The sequence below is a fragment of the Amblyomma maculatum genome, chromosome 3 (genome assembly GCF_055883805.1).
Source record: "Amblyomma maculatum isolate TAMU_Amacu chromosome 3, ASM5588380v1, whole genome shotgun sequence".
In the NCBI taxonomy this organism is placed as follows: Eukaryota; Metazoa; Arthropoda; class Arachnida; order Ixodida; family Ixodidae; genus Amblyomma; species Amblyomma maculatum.
The window spans coordinates 177,057,701-177,073,077 of record NC_139346.1 but is presented as its reverse complement, the minus strand read 5'-3'; the positions used below and the strand labels follow the sequence as shown (position 1 = coordinate 177,073,077).

General features: G+C 43.2%; 1 protein-coding gene across 1 annotated transcript in view; it reads left to right on the top strand.

Annotated features, from left to right (window-relative positions):
• The window catches only part of dati (zinc finger protein datilografo), a 61,167-nt gene extending 46,421 nt beyond the window's left edge, over positions 1-14,746 (top strand). Inside the window, exon 7 of the mRNA XM_084598752.1 lies at positions 9,829-14,746. The gene's annotated coding sequence lies outside the window, so the exon portion shown is untranslated. The remainder of the gene's footprint in view (positions 1-9,828) is intronic.
• Positions 14,747-15,377: the final 631 nt, after the last annotated feature.

The window sequence follows — 15,377 nt, the reverse complement described above, 5'->3', positions numbered from 1 at the left end:
TTTGGTAGAAGTTTCATCACCAATACCCGACCTTATATGCTGCGCCCTAGAAAATGACATTACGTAAGCCATTGCTAACATTTATCTATGCATTCACGTCAGCAACAGCACAGGCTTTGTGTTTATGTTTGTGTGGTATGATGTGTGTTGTACTGCCAGTAGAAGAAGCCATACTCCATCAAGAATGCAGAAACTAAAGGAAACATGTTGCTTCTTGGTGCTAGCAGGAACTGACAGGAAATTCATGGGATGTGTAAAGAAATTCTTTTGCTGTTGTGCAGCAAACTACCATTAGTACAGACTTTGTTAAAATGGGCTTTCTGATGAGGGGGACAAGAAGAGACTGTTTGGTTAATTTCCCGTAGGACTGAATGTAATTTAAGACAACTTGCTGTTGGGCTAGTTGGCTACAGTGCGTTCTTAAATATTTAAACACTCAAAGCCACAGGCCGAACATGGGGAAGACCATGGGATGAAGTGCTTCAGGCTGAAAAATGCTGGAGCTGCATTTTCAACTGACGAGGTGTCGCGACACGCATTATTATGGCGTATACACCATGTGCACAGCCTGTGGCTGATGGAAAGGCACGTGGTGTACGTGCTCGTGGAGTTTATAACAGCTATGCTGCACTAACAGAGGTGAGGGAGAGACACGAGGCTATCGCGCTGGGCACTTTTGAAGCGCTTGAAGCAGGATGAAAGTAAAAAAGTAAATAAAAAAATAATAAAAACAGCAGCCATTGAAAAGAAAATGGCCCATGTCTTTTGGAAGTATTTATTTATCTATTCAAAATGTTTCCCAAAGCCCAGAAGGGCATTGAGTAAGAGTACAAATAGAAAACATGTGAGAGGAAAAAGGTAATAAAATACAGCGCGAGATACAAAGCAAGAAGTAAAGAGAAAATGTTGTACTACACAAAACACAAAACGCTTATGTGCAAAATACTTGGTGCTATAACGTAATTAGCAGCACGACTGCAACACATAAAGGAAAGGTTAATAGCACAAAAAGACACTCACAAATAGGCACAAATAGACTCGCAGGACTGGCGTCGACTCCAATTTCTTTCTCGGAACATCACGTACAAACTTCTTCTTCAACATCCAAATGTTCCTGCAAAGTCAGCAACGAAGTCATCATAGCATTTTTGGCCAACCCTACCTACCATCATTTAACAGTCGACCTTCATTACTATACAGTGAGAGAGATGGTACACTAATACATTTTGAACCAAGTCTTTTTATAAACGAGGCTTCTAGCAGCTCACGGGCAAGATTGTCTCTGCTCCTGCCTACAATCTTAATTTCTTTGAACTTCGGTTCACATTTTGTCTTGAAATTGCACAATTTGCAATGAAAAGGTATATGTAAATTTTGATTTTTTTTTAGAGAGGGCATTGTTGTGTCAACGGTAGGGCTGCAACAAACTCAAGGTTGAGAACAAAAGCGATGCCAGTGCTGCCCATGCAGTGAATGACGGGCCGAAAAAGGGTTCGACATGGGGCCTACAGAGACATAGAACAGGCGCCCTGCCGTTGGTTCTTGAATGCCGATTAGTGGCCTGATTTTAGCGGAGAAGGCGAAGAACTTCGCATACCTCCTGCACAACACCGATTTCCAGCCTGGTGGTGGTCAGATTCAGTGGCTCAAGGAGAGACCTGGAATTGCCTACAAGGCAGTTGTGGGCGAGGCAGGGTCGCTCGTTGTCGGCGCTAGGCAGAAGTGGCTTGAGGAAACACTGCCCTGCATCTAAGAAGCATATGCGGACCGCGACTTGTACAGTGGGGACGAGACTGGGCTGTTTTTCTAGGTGCTACGGGGGAAGACGCATGCTGTTGAGGCAAGGAAAGCAAATTGCGCGTGGGCATTTTCTTGTGTGCCAACATGGACGGCAGCGACAAGCGCCCCGCCTTTGTCATAGGGAAATCTAAGAATCCCCACTGTTTTCGTGGCGTCGCAAGGATCCCGGTTCGTTACCACCATAACGGGAAAGCATAGGTGACGCGTGAACTTTTCCACGAGTGGCTGGTCGAGTTTGATCAGCAGATGCAGCGTGAAGACAGGAAGTTGGTACTGGTGCTCGAAAATTGCACTGCGCAGAGCTTTTTTTCTTCCCACCTAACATGACTGTAGGCTGTAGGGATGCAAGCATGATTGCTTGGTTCAAGGCACTGTACCGCCGACGTGTTTTGAGCAGGCTCGCGCTGAACCTTGATATTTCTGTTGTTTGAGAACGCCGACCGGCGCTAGACATGAAGATCTCGCTCCTGATGGCAGTACAGCTCAGAGCATGGGCTCCAAAAATGCTCCTCCACCATCATGAACTGCTTCAGTAAAGTGGGCTTCTCTGGGGATGCTGTTGACGCAAAAGGTCGCGAAGCTCCTGCTGACACAGCTGTGACCGAACTTTGGTCTACAGTGAGCAGTAGAGACGGCGACGTGCTGGGGCTTGAGGAATTTTTACAGGCCAACGATACAGTCGCGACAGGTGAAGAACTGACAGAAGAGGCTATCGTCACAACAGTCACTGACTTGGAAGCTGGTGACAGTAGCGACGACGACCTGCGCAGGTTGCGTCTCACCAGGAGGCTTTGAGAATGATTGACTTCCTGTGGGATTTTGTTTTTATTAAGAGAAGAGCCTTCCACTGCAGTATATTCAGCAGTTGGATGCTCTGCAGAAAGATGTTGGCCAGATTGCTGTGAAACAGACAGAGCTTACGGATTACAGGTTTCTTCCCTCTACAAAATAAAACTTGTAAGCTACCTCGTCCTCATTAAATGTATAATTTATAATGCTTTCTGTGTGTTTTTGGCCTAACCCGGTTACAACAATTATATTTCCATGGCACTTAAATATTGTTGTAAGTGGGTTTGACTGTATGCACCATGTAATCACATTGTCGTGCTATGGCATTGGCACTTCAGGATGCTATATTGTCCCAATGCTATAAAGTTTCTCCATTTGTAAGAAGTCTGAAGAAATGAAATAGCAGGAACTTAATGCAGGCTGAAAGCTGAGACACCTTAGGAAAAATTCTAAGGACTGTAATAGTATACATGTAAGAGCAAAACATGCAACAAACATTTTTAGAGACCGAAAGAAAAGACAGGATGAGTGTATTGCAGATATATTCAGTTCCACGTGCTTCTGTCCGATGCTTTTGGCGCATGATGACTTAAAAATGTCGCTGAAACGTTGAAATAGCAAATACTAAAGAACTCTGTCTTGTTGAAATTGTGCGTGGAGCTGTTGCAGTTTTGTGCTACGCTATAGCATTTTCATGACTCCTAATTTGTTTAGTTCTTTTGTGTCGCTCAGATAAACAACAAGAAACACAAGCCAAACTTTGCAATTCATCACTTCACTAGGAAATCATGTAGTTGTAATAGATGCAAGCATACTGCATAGATTGAAAAGAAAGCAGAGATTTGATTTTGAGTTCGAAAATAAGTCCTTGAAAAAATGGCGAAAGTTTTCTTGAAGAAATAATAATTTTCAAGAAGACTGAAGCAAAAACAAGCCAGGATAGATGCCCGAAGCGGGTATACCCGTATGCACTAATGCAAAGAAAGTACTACAATAGCAGCCACAGTGTTGCTGACCTGAAACTCAAACTAATACCTTAATATGAGCGCAGGTCGTGCACACAGAACCTTTGTGGTATGATATATGCTATTTGGGGCTCCAGCATTCCAAAGTGACTTTGGCTGCAAGGAATACTGTAGTTTTTGTGCTCTGGTAGCTTTGGCCACCTGTGGCTATTAAATGGACACTGACATCGCACAGTACATAGGCGCCATGCGTCTTCTCTATCTAAAGCCTTGAGTTGAATCTGAGTTCCTGGGCTCAGCAGTCGAGCTCTCCAACCACTAAGCCACGGTGGCAGGGCTCAAAGAATATTTTAGATATCGATATGTTTAAAGGATGCAGCAACAATGTGAAATAGATGAAACAGAACCAGTGCTCCTAGTTAGAGGGTTTAGTGCAGATTGTTTGAAATTGACATTTACTTGTGTAGTAATAAGTATATATATCTGTGCTGGAAAAGAAGCTGACTTGTTCGTGGTGACATCAGTAGGTCATTTATTTTTATTTTTCGATCTTTCAAACCAACAAGTGCAAGAGCAAAACAGTCTGGTCCAGCGGCTTGTGGTTTGAGCAGTAGCTCTCTTATTTCTTTGAAAATTGTTGGTCCTGGTGCTGAGTTCCTGGGAAAAAAATTATGCTTTTCATATTTCACTGGTACTTTACTGAAGGAGGGAAAAATTGTTTTTAGATCATTAATGGTACCAATGTACCAATGTACCAATGTACCAATGTTTTATGCTTGTGTTCCAAAGTCCTACCTGTATGGTATGGAAATGTTGGATAAACGCTCTAAGACAGGGTCTCATCTTAATCGAAGAACATGCGAAACAGTCCGTCTTAGTGGGTATTTTCTTTTTAACACTCAGTCCGTTCCGAAATATTTAAAGATGCAAAAGCACAGGATAAACTCACAGAAGACGACAGGACAAAGCGCTCCATCCCGTTGTCTACTGTGTGTCCGTGCTGTGGTTTTGCATTTTTAATTATTTAAAAATGCACTGTATAACTAACTAGCCCAACAGCAGGTTCATTCTGCTCTATTTGTGCACACCTTGGGAGGTTACATTGCTTTCTGGTATGCTTGCCTTTCAGTTGGTATGGAACAACTTAGCGAGGAAAGTTGACCAGTTCTGTATCTCACGAGAATATGGGTAAATGTGGCAAAATTTTTAAACTGGATATCCTAATTATGTACTATTTCTTTACTGCATCTTAACTGTGCCTAAAGGCTTTGGTTCTTTGGAAAAAAAAAAAAAAATACTTTGCCATTTTCTTTGGTCTTGAAAACATGCATACTTTTTTCTTTCCATTTAACAATCAACTACTATTTTTTCTGGTGTATAAAACGCGGCTTTTTGACAAAACTTTTGGTAGTGCGTCCTATACAACGGTGCATCGGGCGTCTTAAGTGCGGCTTTTTCGTTTTACGAAATGCTCATAGGAGAACTCTATTATAAAACAGCAATGGTAGCGACGCCTGCGATTACAATGCTTGCAGTCGTTATAGTGTTAAATGATCTAGATTTGTACAGTTGTCTCACTGGCAGAATGCCAAAAGGTGGCGATGTCCATACTCCTCGCCCTTTCTATGCTGCCGGGACAAGCCAGATAGAGCTGATTCTCTTCTCCAGTTACGATTTACAACGTTGTTTGGTGGCTATTGCATGTGTATTTTCTCCCTCCTGCATGTGCTTTGCCACGTGCGTCAGAGCCTCTGCGTGCAGCGACGATCAGCGTAGTGTTTATGAGCAAAGAGGACGCCTGAGCGCTGTCGCGAGAAATCGGCAACCACGTACCAAGATGTAAACTTTCAAGGCTTTGAGTAATAATAAAGTTCCGGCTTTCATTGAGCGAGAGTTCTTTTGTGCATGAGTGTTACCTCTTCTTTTTTTTTTTTTTGTCATTCGCACGCGCACGTAACAAATTTTCTTTCAGGCGCATAGCACTCGATGGTCGAGCAAGCATATATATATATATATATATATATATATATATATATATATATATATATATATATATATATATAGTGAAGTCCTATTACCCTAACCTGAATAAGTTGAGGTGCATCTTATACTGTATACCAAATTTTTGTTGAAATCCTCTATCATCTAGCTCTTTATTCTTGCGACATGCACAACTTGCCTTTTCCGAGAGGGGCGGCCCTGGGAACATTAGCGAGACACCACGTAATTTAAGTAATTGGTTCGATTAAGCACAATAAATGGGCCTGTGTAGTGTGACAACAGCTTCTGGAATAAACCATGTTTCCGGAGAGGTGTCCAGAGCCGTACTATGTCTCCGGGAAAGTAGCAGACATCCTGGTGTCGATGATCGTAGCGTTGCTTAGAGCGGTCCTGTGAGGCCAGAGTGTGTAACTGGGCTAGCCGATTAGCATTTTCAGCATGGCAGAGGGTGCTCGAAACAGAAGGCTTGGTGTCGGGAGAGAACGGCAAAACGGTGTCAAGAGAACTTCGAGGCGGACAGGCATAGAGAAAGAAAAGTGGGCTGTAAGCAGTTGTTTCCTGCTTCGAGGTGTTATAGGCATGTGTAATGAAGGTAAGCGCGTCATCCCAGTTCTTGTACTGACAGTCGACATACATCGCAAGCATGTTCGTCAGTGTCCGGTTTGTACGTTCAAAGAGGCCATTTGTCTGGGGGTGGTACGAAGTAGAGTGACGCAATTGGCAAGTACAAAAGCGCAGAAGCTGTTCCACAACATTTATTGTAAACTGGCGGCCACGGTCAGTTATAATGACACGAGGAGGCCCATGACGGAGGACGACAGCGGGAAGGAAGAAAGATGTCAGCAGTGGTGGTGGAAGAGATGGCGGCAGTTTCCATTTGTCTGGGGGTGGTACGAAGTAGAGTGACGCAATTGGCAAGTACAAAAGCGCAGAAGCTGTTCCACAACATTTATTGTAAACTGGCGGCCACGGTCAGTTATAATGACACGAGGAGGCCCATGACGGAGGACGACAGCGGGAAGGAAGAAAGATGTCAGCAGTGGTGGTGGAAGAGATGGCGGCAGTTTCACAGTAATGAGTGAGATGGTCAACACATACGATGACCCAGCGATTCCCCTTGGACGAGCGCGATAACGGGCCTATGAGGTTAACATCCACTTGCTCATATGGTGTGGTCAGTGGTGTCACTGGATGTAAACAGCCTGGCAGAGATGTTGTGAGAAGCTTGGACCACTGGCATGGCACACAGGAGGTCATGTAACACTGAGTCGTTTGATGCATATTTGGCTAGTAAAAACATTCCTCAATGTGGTACTATAAAGATCCTGGCAAACCCGAAGTGCCCAGCTGTAACGTCATGGTGCATTGGTTGTAGAACAGAAGAGTAGAGGCTAGCCCGAACGACGAGCAAAAAGCGCGCACCGTTAGACGAGCAATTTCTCAGTAAAGCGAAACAATGCAAACACAGAAAGGGTTCGCAGATGCCGGATCACGAGCTTTTCAAGAAGCAGTACCAAGTCTTAATCTTTTCGTTGTTCTTGCTGGAAAGTGGACCCGGAAATGGCAATAAGATAGTTGTCAAAATTGTCTTCATCGCAAAGAGTAATTGTGAAGGCAGCCGCGAGAGGCAGTCAGCGTCGGCGTGTTGGCGGCCACTTTTGTACGTCACTGTAGAGTTGAATTCCTGAAGGCGTAATGCCCAGCGGGCCAACCGATCGCAGGGGTCACGCAGATTCACCAGCCAGCAAAGATCATTTTACAGTGATGATTGTAAAGTCACATCCATAAAGGTACGAAACCGCTGTACGCAGAAAACGACGGCAAGACACTCTTGCTTCGTCACATTATAACTGCGTTCAGACTTGCTGAGGGTGCGACTTGTGTAAGCGACAGCGTGTTGATTCCCACCATTCCGTTGTATGAGCAGGACACCCACGCCGATGCTACTGGCGTCAATGTGAGTGTAGTAGAAGCTGTTAGGCTGAAACATTGCAGTATGGGCCACGATGTAAGAAGAAACTTGAGCTGGTGAAGCGCATAATGACATTCAAGAGTTCATTTGAAAGGAACATCTTTCTGCAAGAGGTATGTGAGTGGGTAGGCTACGTCGGCAAACTTGGGGATGAAGCGCCGAAAGTAAGAGCGAAGTCCCAGGACGCTCCTGAGTTTTTTCACAGACTTGGGCTCTTGGATGCAGCTGACAGCTTCAGTCTTGTGTGGGTTAGGCTTAACACCATTTTTGTCAACCAGATGCCCAAGCACAACAATCTGGCGTTCCCCGAAGCGGCACTTATTAAAACAGAAGTGCCACAGAAGCACCAGTACTCACTAAGGTCATAACATAAACACCGTCCACTAACACTTCCAGGCGGTTCTTTAGCATAACGACGGGTAGAAGAATTGGCAACACCGATGACCTGGCGACCTTACCTCCATCAGCCATACACGCTAGTTTCTCGGTGGCGGGAAAGAATGATGTGGAAAGGGCTAACGTCGGCAGCTGTAAGCAGGAGGGGTCAGGCTCTGGTCAGAAGCTGGAGAATCGTTTCGTAGTGGAGCATAGCGGTAGGGGTCCGAAGGGAGTGGAAAGGTGGGGTCACATTATGTAGACGACTCAACCATTGGCGCTGGTAGTGGGGAGCCTGGTTCTGGCAGTGGCAGAATAGGGATATGTGGTCAAGCATACCACAGCAGTAGCAAAGTGGCGGTTCACGAGCACGATCAGGATAATATACCAGGGAGCAGCTGCCACAGGGAAGTGAACTGTGGCTCACAACATCTTGATGCCGGGAGAGTTCATCATGAACAGTTTGTCAAATTATGTCGGGTAAGTTTGGAGGCTCATGGGAATGCATGCTTGTGACAGTGGTGACATCAGGCAAGCGGCAGAACTTCGAGGTGATGCGTCGCAGTTTAAGAGCTTTGAATGTGCGACAGTGTTTGATAACGGCTGTGGCAGAATCCAAGTTATCTTTAGTGAATAAAAAGTTAGATGTCCTCTGTGATGCCCTTTAAGCGGTGGCCAACTCTGTCTTCTTCAGACATTCGGAGATTTACTGCTTTGCAGAGTTCCAGCACCTCTTCAATGTATGTTGTGCACATCTCTCCAGGCACTTGTACTTGCTGAAGCAAAGTCTGCTCAGCGCATTTCTGTTTTGCCGCAGTATCCCCAAAACAATTTTGAATTTTCTCTTCAAAGTGGTTCCAGCTCGTTAAGGACGTTTCACGGTCCTCAAACCATGTCAGGGCTTTGGCGTCCAAGAAGGAACAACGTTAGCCAGCTTGATTGTGGCGTCTCAGCGATTGTATTTGCTCACTTGCTGATAATGGGTGCCGCTGTGCCTTGCTGCTGTGCGTCTCCTTTCTGGAGCAAGTTCAAAGGCAAAGGTGAAAGTCCAGCGAGTTGTTGGCTCCAACGAGGTCGAGAAGGGTCCGTGGTGATCGTTACAGCACCTGCCACCACACTCTTAAGTTTACTTACAGGGATGACTCCACCTTAGCTTGGTGCATTCACTGAAAGTTGGCGAGCTTCCTCTTTTTCACACTTCCTTCTTCTCTCCTCATCACTGCCTGACAATATATTATCCAAGAATTTTCAAAAGGAATATTATCTGGCATGGCAATTAGCACTTAAAAATTATTTGGTTCAGTTTATTTTTTTTCTGCAAAATGAAAAAAAGAACAGTGAAAATGCATGGTGTCTTTATCATTGTCTAGCTCCCCCATGATTTTGTTAGTTGACGATGTCATTAATCTCTCCCCTCCCTATTGCTTTTTCTTTTTCATTTTACAAAAGCTTCCATTGGTTCTTTGTCGAAATGACATTGTTTTCTTCTATTCTGTAGTCTTCATTTTCATCTGACTTTCTAAAGCACACAGTCAAGAAGGCAACTAAGAAAGTGTTATGTAGAGTGGAAGCTAAAAGCAGCATGTTTTTTTGGCTAGCGGGTGAACACCTTTACTGCTACACTAGGTTCATCCGATATACTTAGGGGAAACCCACAAGGGGTTCTTTTTTCCTTTGAACTGCAAAGCTTCTGTAAAAGTTGCATAGCTTTTGTTTGTAGCTGTTGGCTGTACTTGATGGACGGTAATTAGTAATTGCCCTGTGATTCACTGGTTCTGTTTATTACCTTAATGAGTGTGGATTCAGTGTTCCAAATGAGTTATTGCTTGCAAGGTGAGAGCCCAGGTCGTACGCTGCCTTGTGATTTCGTGTTTACTGCATCCAACCCTGACGACCTCTACTCTCTCTCCCTATCTCACGCTGTAGGACTTCCCCAGTGCAAGCCGCCAAGATGTTGCCCTCCTCCCCCATATCTGGGCACAAGTCGCAGCGGCAGACAAGAAAGAAGTCCGTGTCTCTCAGTGACTTAACTCGAGTGCAGCTACCGCTGGCCGCTTCAGATGGCCTTCATGACTTGGTCAAATGTGGCCTCTCCCATCACTGGCGGGAAGAAAACATGTACAATACCATCATTACTCTCTCGTGGGCCCACAATGGCTGTGGACACCTGCAGTGCGTTTCACATTCAGCTTGGCGTGATACCCTACGTTTAGTTTTGCGCTTGTTTGTTTCTTGCATAGTTGGTGTGTACCTTCGTGTGCTTGTTTTGCTTGCTAGTATTGTCGTTGCTGCGTATATAAAGGGTGCTGCACCGCATTTTACGCTGCCATCTTTCCTTGTGGCAGCAGGTCTGTTTTTGCAAGGGCTCTTTTGTATGTGTGTGTAAGTGGGTTTGCATGCATGTCTCTAGCAGAGAACTGTGACTGCTGTCTTTGCTTCCCACAAGTGGTATTGCACTGGTGTAGTGGAGCACTCGAAAAATTGAGGGTTCCTTTCTCAGAAATTAGAGCTTGCAGTTTTCCTTTTCGTTTTAGTGCTAAGGCAGGACAAAAAAAGCTCGCTGGGTTGATGTGTCAACATGCGATGAATTTCGACACCTGTTTCGGCAGTAAGCTGTGCCAAAAATTCGAGGCGTAGCCCATGCACAAATATATAAGCCTGAATAAATGCTTTAGATGTTTTGTCAGGGTCCTTCAGTATGACAGTTTTTCACCACCCTTCAAGCTGTGTAGCATAATGCAGAGCACATCAGCTAGATCTTGTGTGTGACCATTTGTGAGTAACTGGGGATGTGTTGTTGACTTTAAGTCCTGTGTCTCTCGAGATATTTTTGGCTTAGTACGGCAGTGAGTTAATTAGTTGTTGTAATCGTTGCATTGGAAGGCTGACATACGAGCTTCGTTTATTAACCTCTGCGTATATGCTGCTGCAGACAGTGGCGTCACATTACATGAGGGCTTGCCATGCATGTAGTTGAAAGCCTGAATGCTCCGGTTAATTACAACTAGCATTTTATTTATCTCGTGGTACAATTTCCCACAAACAGAGGATTTTAGTGCATTGCGATGAGAAATGAGACAAGAGCGAGTCCATCCTTCCGCGCAAAGTGTATAAAAAGACCGATGCCACCACTATGCACTGGGTTTGCGAGTTGCTCTTGAATGGTGAGTTACTTGTTGATAATTTTTTTTTTAAGTGAAAGTGAAAGATTATTAGCTTGAACATATTTACAAAGTGCATAAATATACAGACGAGGGTCCCATTGTCAGAAGACTGCACCGGGACCCTTTATTGGCATGCTGCTATATGCAAGTCACGTGAGGGTGTTTGCTGAGTAGGTTCGTGTTTGTTAACTCGAGCTTCGAAATGGCAGTCTGCACAGGTCTTTATAACCATATCATGTGTACTTCACATTCTTTTCTCTGGCATTTCTCGCTTTCTTGTTCGGAAAAAAAAAAAAAAAAGAGAAACCTTGTCTGAAATGTTTGTGATGTAACAGTTTCATCCCTTTTTCATGCAACCCTCTAAGTTTGTTTCTTTGTTTTGTGCAATTTTTGATCCAATTTTCTTTAATGTAATGGGAATGTGTCTTGAGGGCTGTGTGCTGTAGCAGTCTGGGTTAGGTTAGTGCCAAGTGCACTCGCTCAGCGCCGTGGTTTTTGTTTTTGTACATTGCAGTTTAGGGTAAATCAAAATCTTTGGCTTCACCACAGCGCAATATTCAGAATTTAGGCAGTATTTTGGGCTGCTTTCGTTTGCTGAACTCAACTGTAAGGACAGTGCCAGGTTCTTGGACCGTGAAGTGCTTTTAGTTTCACATGTGGGTCACCAACACTACAGAAAAGCTGTATATGCAGTCAACAGCTCAATTTGAATTCCACATGGAGCATTAAAGCTGCTCTGCATTTCTTATTTGCTCTCTTGACCAAAATTATATTTACGCACTACTTCTTGAGAAAACTGTTTCTGCTGCTATGCACTCTGCTTCAGCCAGTTTGTCACCTTCTTTACCATGTTGGGACTGCTTTTCTGCCGTTTAGTTCTTAATTTAGGCCTTACCTTGCATTATAAAAGCTCATGCTGTTTTTGATGAGCCCTCCCACAAATTATATTGTCACGTGTGCTTTCTTTTAAATTTCGGTTTCAAATTTTATACATAGAGTATAGTGCCCTCAGGTTGTGCTTTTTTGGCCGGGTGGATTTTTTAATGCATTAGCTGCACTGTTGCAATCCAGTCTCATGATTCAAAACTGCAGGATGTAATTTTCAACAAATTTTTAAGAAATAAGTTTGAAGTTGAGAGTTCTATGGAAGCCTGTTGGTTGGTATGGAGAACAGTTAAAAATAAAGGACGCCAACCAAAATAAAAGAAAAAAAGGTGATGTTTCAGTTCCCACTTGGGAGTCTAGTGCACAACGAAGGCTGAATGAAGGATTGTCGCCTTAAGTATGGCACGCGACATTTCCCAGACACCTCGCGCATACCGGGGGAAAATTGGCATCCTGATCCACGCAGGAGCTCGAATGTCATCTTCCTTTCTTTTTGTCACCATTCATTTATTGTCAAACACTGTAAGTTTGATTTAGGATTAGTGTCTGAGATTCTCTGCAGCTTCTTTTACACTGATTGCTACACATTTGACTTGGTCACTGCTCTGCACTGAGCATCAAAGGATGTTCATGGAATTAAGATTTACTCAAGGGCTGAAATAGCCATGGGCATCTATGGAGCATCCATCAGGCATTATTTTTCGATTTTATGAGTACTTATGAGGTATCTGAAATGCTCTTAAACATCTGTTCACTGTCTGATGGAAATTTCTGTGTAATTGTTTTAGATGCCATGCGTATATCTTAGGTGGGTGTTTGATTCTTGTAGCAAAAATAAAGCTGCACCGATATCGTTTTTATGCTTGGGTTTGCTTACAAAAGGGTGGCAAAATCAATCCATCGTTTAAACAGTGGCAGCAACACTCCGAACTACAGGTTCATACCATGCCTGCTAAGACAGAGGCTCTGGTTCAAATTTTTTTTTTTACCAGCAAAAGGTTTGTGCTCCATTAAAGGCTGACTGCTCAGCAGCAAGGAATCTCTTGTAGAAAATATTGGAAAAACAGATTTGTAAGGTTTTTTATAGAGCATATTGTGCATAAACGGGTTTATAATGGCGGGACTGCCATCATCAGTGCTGTGCCACTGCTCATGTGCTCGTGGCATTAGCCGCTGCGGCCACGTGGTGTCTGATGTTGAAACGTAGTACTCGACTAGCTGTATTGTCTGTCAATGCATTCCATATATAGCTTGTAAGAATTAAGTCTAGTCTCTTACCTGCAGATCTGCTTTAAATCTTTTTATGATTCACTGTCCTAATCTTGAAAATATTTGTGTGAAGTTAGAGGCATGCATATTGGACCATCTGTCTAGTTTTGTCATAAAACAGCGATGGTCACATGTGCAAAGACATATTCATAATTTCTTTCAATTTATAGTAAAATTTATGTCAACCCTACCTTTTGCTTGAGTAAATGTATTTCAAATGTTAAGGGTAATGTCACGGATATTTGTCACCCATAAGTCCATAAGTAGACGTGCAGAACTTGTACGTGCCCAATATGGATGTCCACATAGGTCTACATTTGGACTTATAATGGATACTTGTGGGTATCCATTGTGGATATTCACAGGATTGTGGATATCTCTGGTTACTTAGTCTGGTACAGTGACTTGTGCTCTTTGCAAGGCCCTTATGTCACATTGCCAGATTTCGGAATTTTTATATCAGATGTTTTGCTTTCTGGTCTTGACCTTGACTGCAGTATTATATTTGAATGCGCTAGCAACGACCCAGTTTAGGACTACTATCAATGTGAATGGCTGCTTCCTGCGTAGGAATTGTGCTTTAGGAGGTATGGGAACTTCATTACAGCTGATGTTGTTTACTATTATGCTGAAAGGATCATGTTGGGAGAGCTGGATATTTTTTCTCAATATCCTGTCAACAGGAACATACATTTAAATGAGCATTTGTAAAATAATTCCCAAGGGCACTTGCATTGTATCTTATTGCTTTTATTCACTGGAGATAAGCGAAGCGTGCAAGCAATATGTTTTCTCAAAAGGGATAAAAGTTTTTTCCGGCTGTTTGTGTGGAAGTGTGTTTGAAAACAGGCTCATCATAGACAGGTAGGCACTTGTGTGCAGAATATCAAACTGCTATTGAACTGTATTGGTACAATGTTTGCCCTTAAGGTGGAAAAAATGATTGCTTACTAATACCATCTTTCTGTATTGGATACACATTGTCCAAGCTAGGGTTGCATGCTTTACTGGACTTATAATTGTATAAATTCATACTTTGTTCATAGCTTGTGCAAGGTGGAAATGCTACAGGTCTTGAACACATCGTAGTACTTTAGTGTAATAATTATCTGCTCACTGAAAGAACAACTTGCAAAAATATTCACTAGAAATCAGCATTTATTGCCACAGTTCTCTTTCACCTGTGGGGTTTTTTAAAGAATACCGTGCTGTTTGAAATTAGCGCTGTGGTGAATGGGCTTGGTGCATGGTTTTGTTTTGTGTGTTGTTGCAGTAATGTTTTCATTTTCAGTGTCATCAGCTTCAACCTTTAACGCATGTGTTTGAAGACGTAACTATTTTGTGGGGTTTGTGTGAGAAGTATTTTCGGTTTGGTAAATTGCAGTCAAGGACTGAGGTTATGCTTTAGCGTAACATGGGCTTCAGCCAGAGAATTTACACCTGCGCATATATGTATGTTGCAAAATGTTGGCTGATGTTTGTTCTTTGACGAGAAGAAATATGGTGATGATGGCTGGTGATGTCAACATGGTTTTATCTGTTTTCATTCCTTGCAGCCTGCGATCATAAACACTCATTCATGAAGGAGAATGCATTCATGGTTTTCTCTTTTTACTTTTTGCGAACTTCATTTTGCTTGCCAGCATTTGATTGTTTCAAAGGGCTTGAAAGCAAGGACCAGCAAACTTAAGTGTGTTTAATAATGCTGATTGTCCTGATTTACTTTAATTGCTTTGGCACACATAATTATGGATTCTTGGAGGTATTTATTTGTGTAATGACCCCACTTTTTTTTAAGGAAAATTGATGTCAGTTTAGAAGGAAGGTTTAATACTCTTAAAAAATTGACATAATTTTTTGGCAGTGGACTGCGTCCACCCAAATCACGGGTTGATAAAGCAAACATACTGAAAACCAGGCTTGCCAACTGGCACTCCTGTCAAGGCTGCTAGCACTCTGCCAAGATCGCCCCTTCCCCACACCCACCCGTCACTAGAGGTAATCTCAAGAGACACAAGGTGATGTTATTGATACGCAGCATCTTGGCACGCTGCCAAAATATGTGCTGTAGACTGCCATGGTGCGAAATGGAGGGACACGATAACGACTAACTTTTCTTTTTTTTTTATTCTCAGCTTAAATCTTTAGTGGCAAATA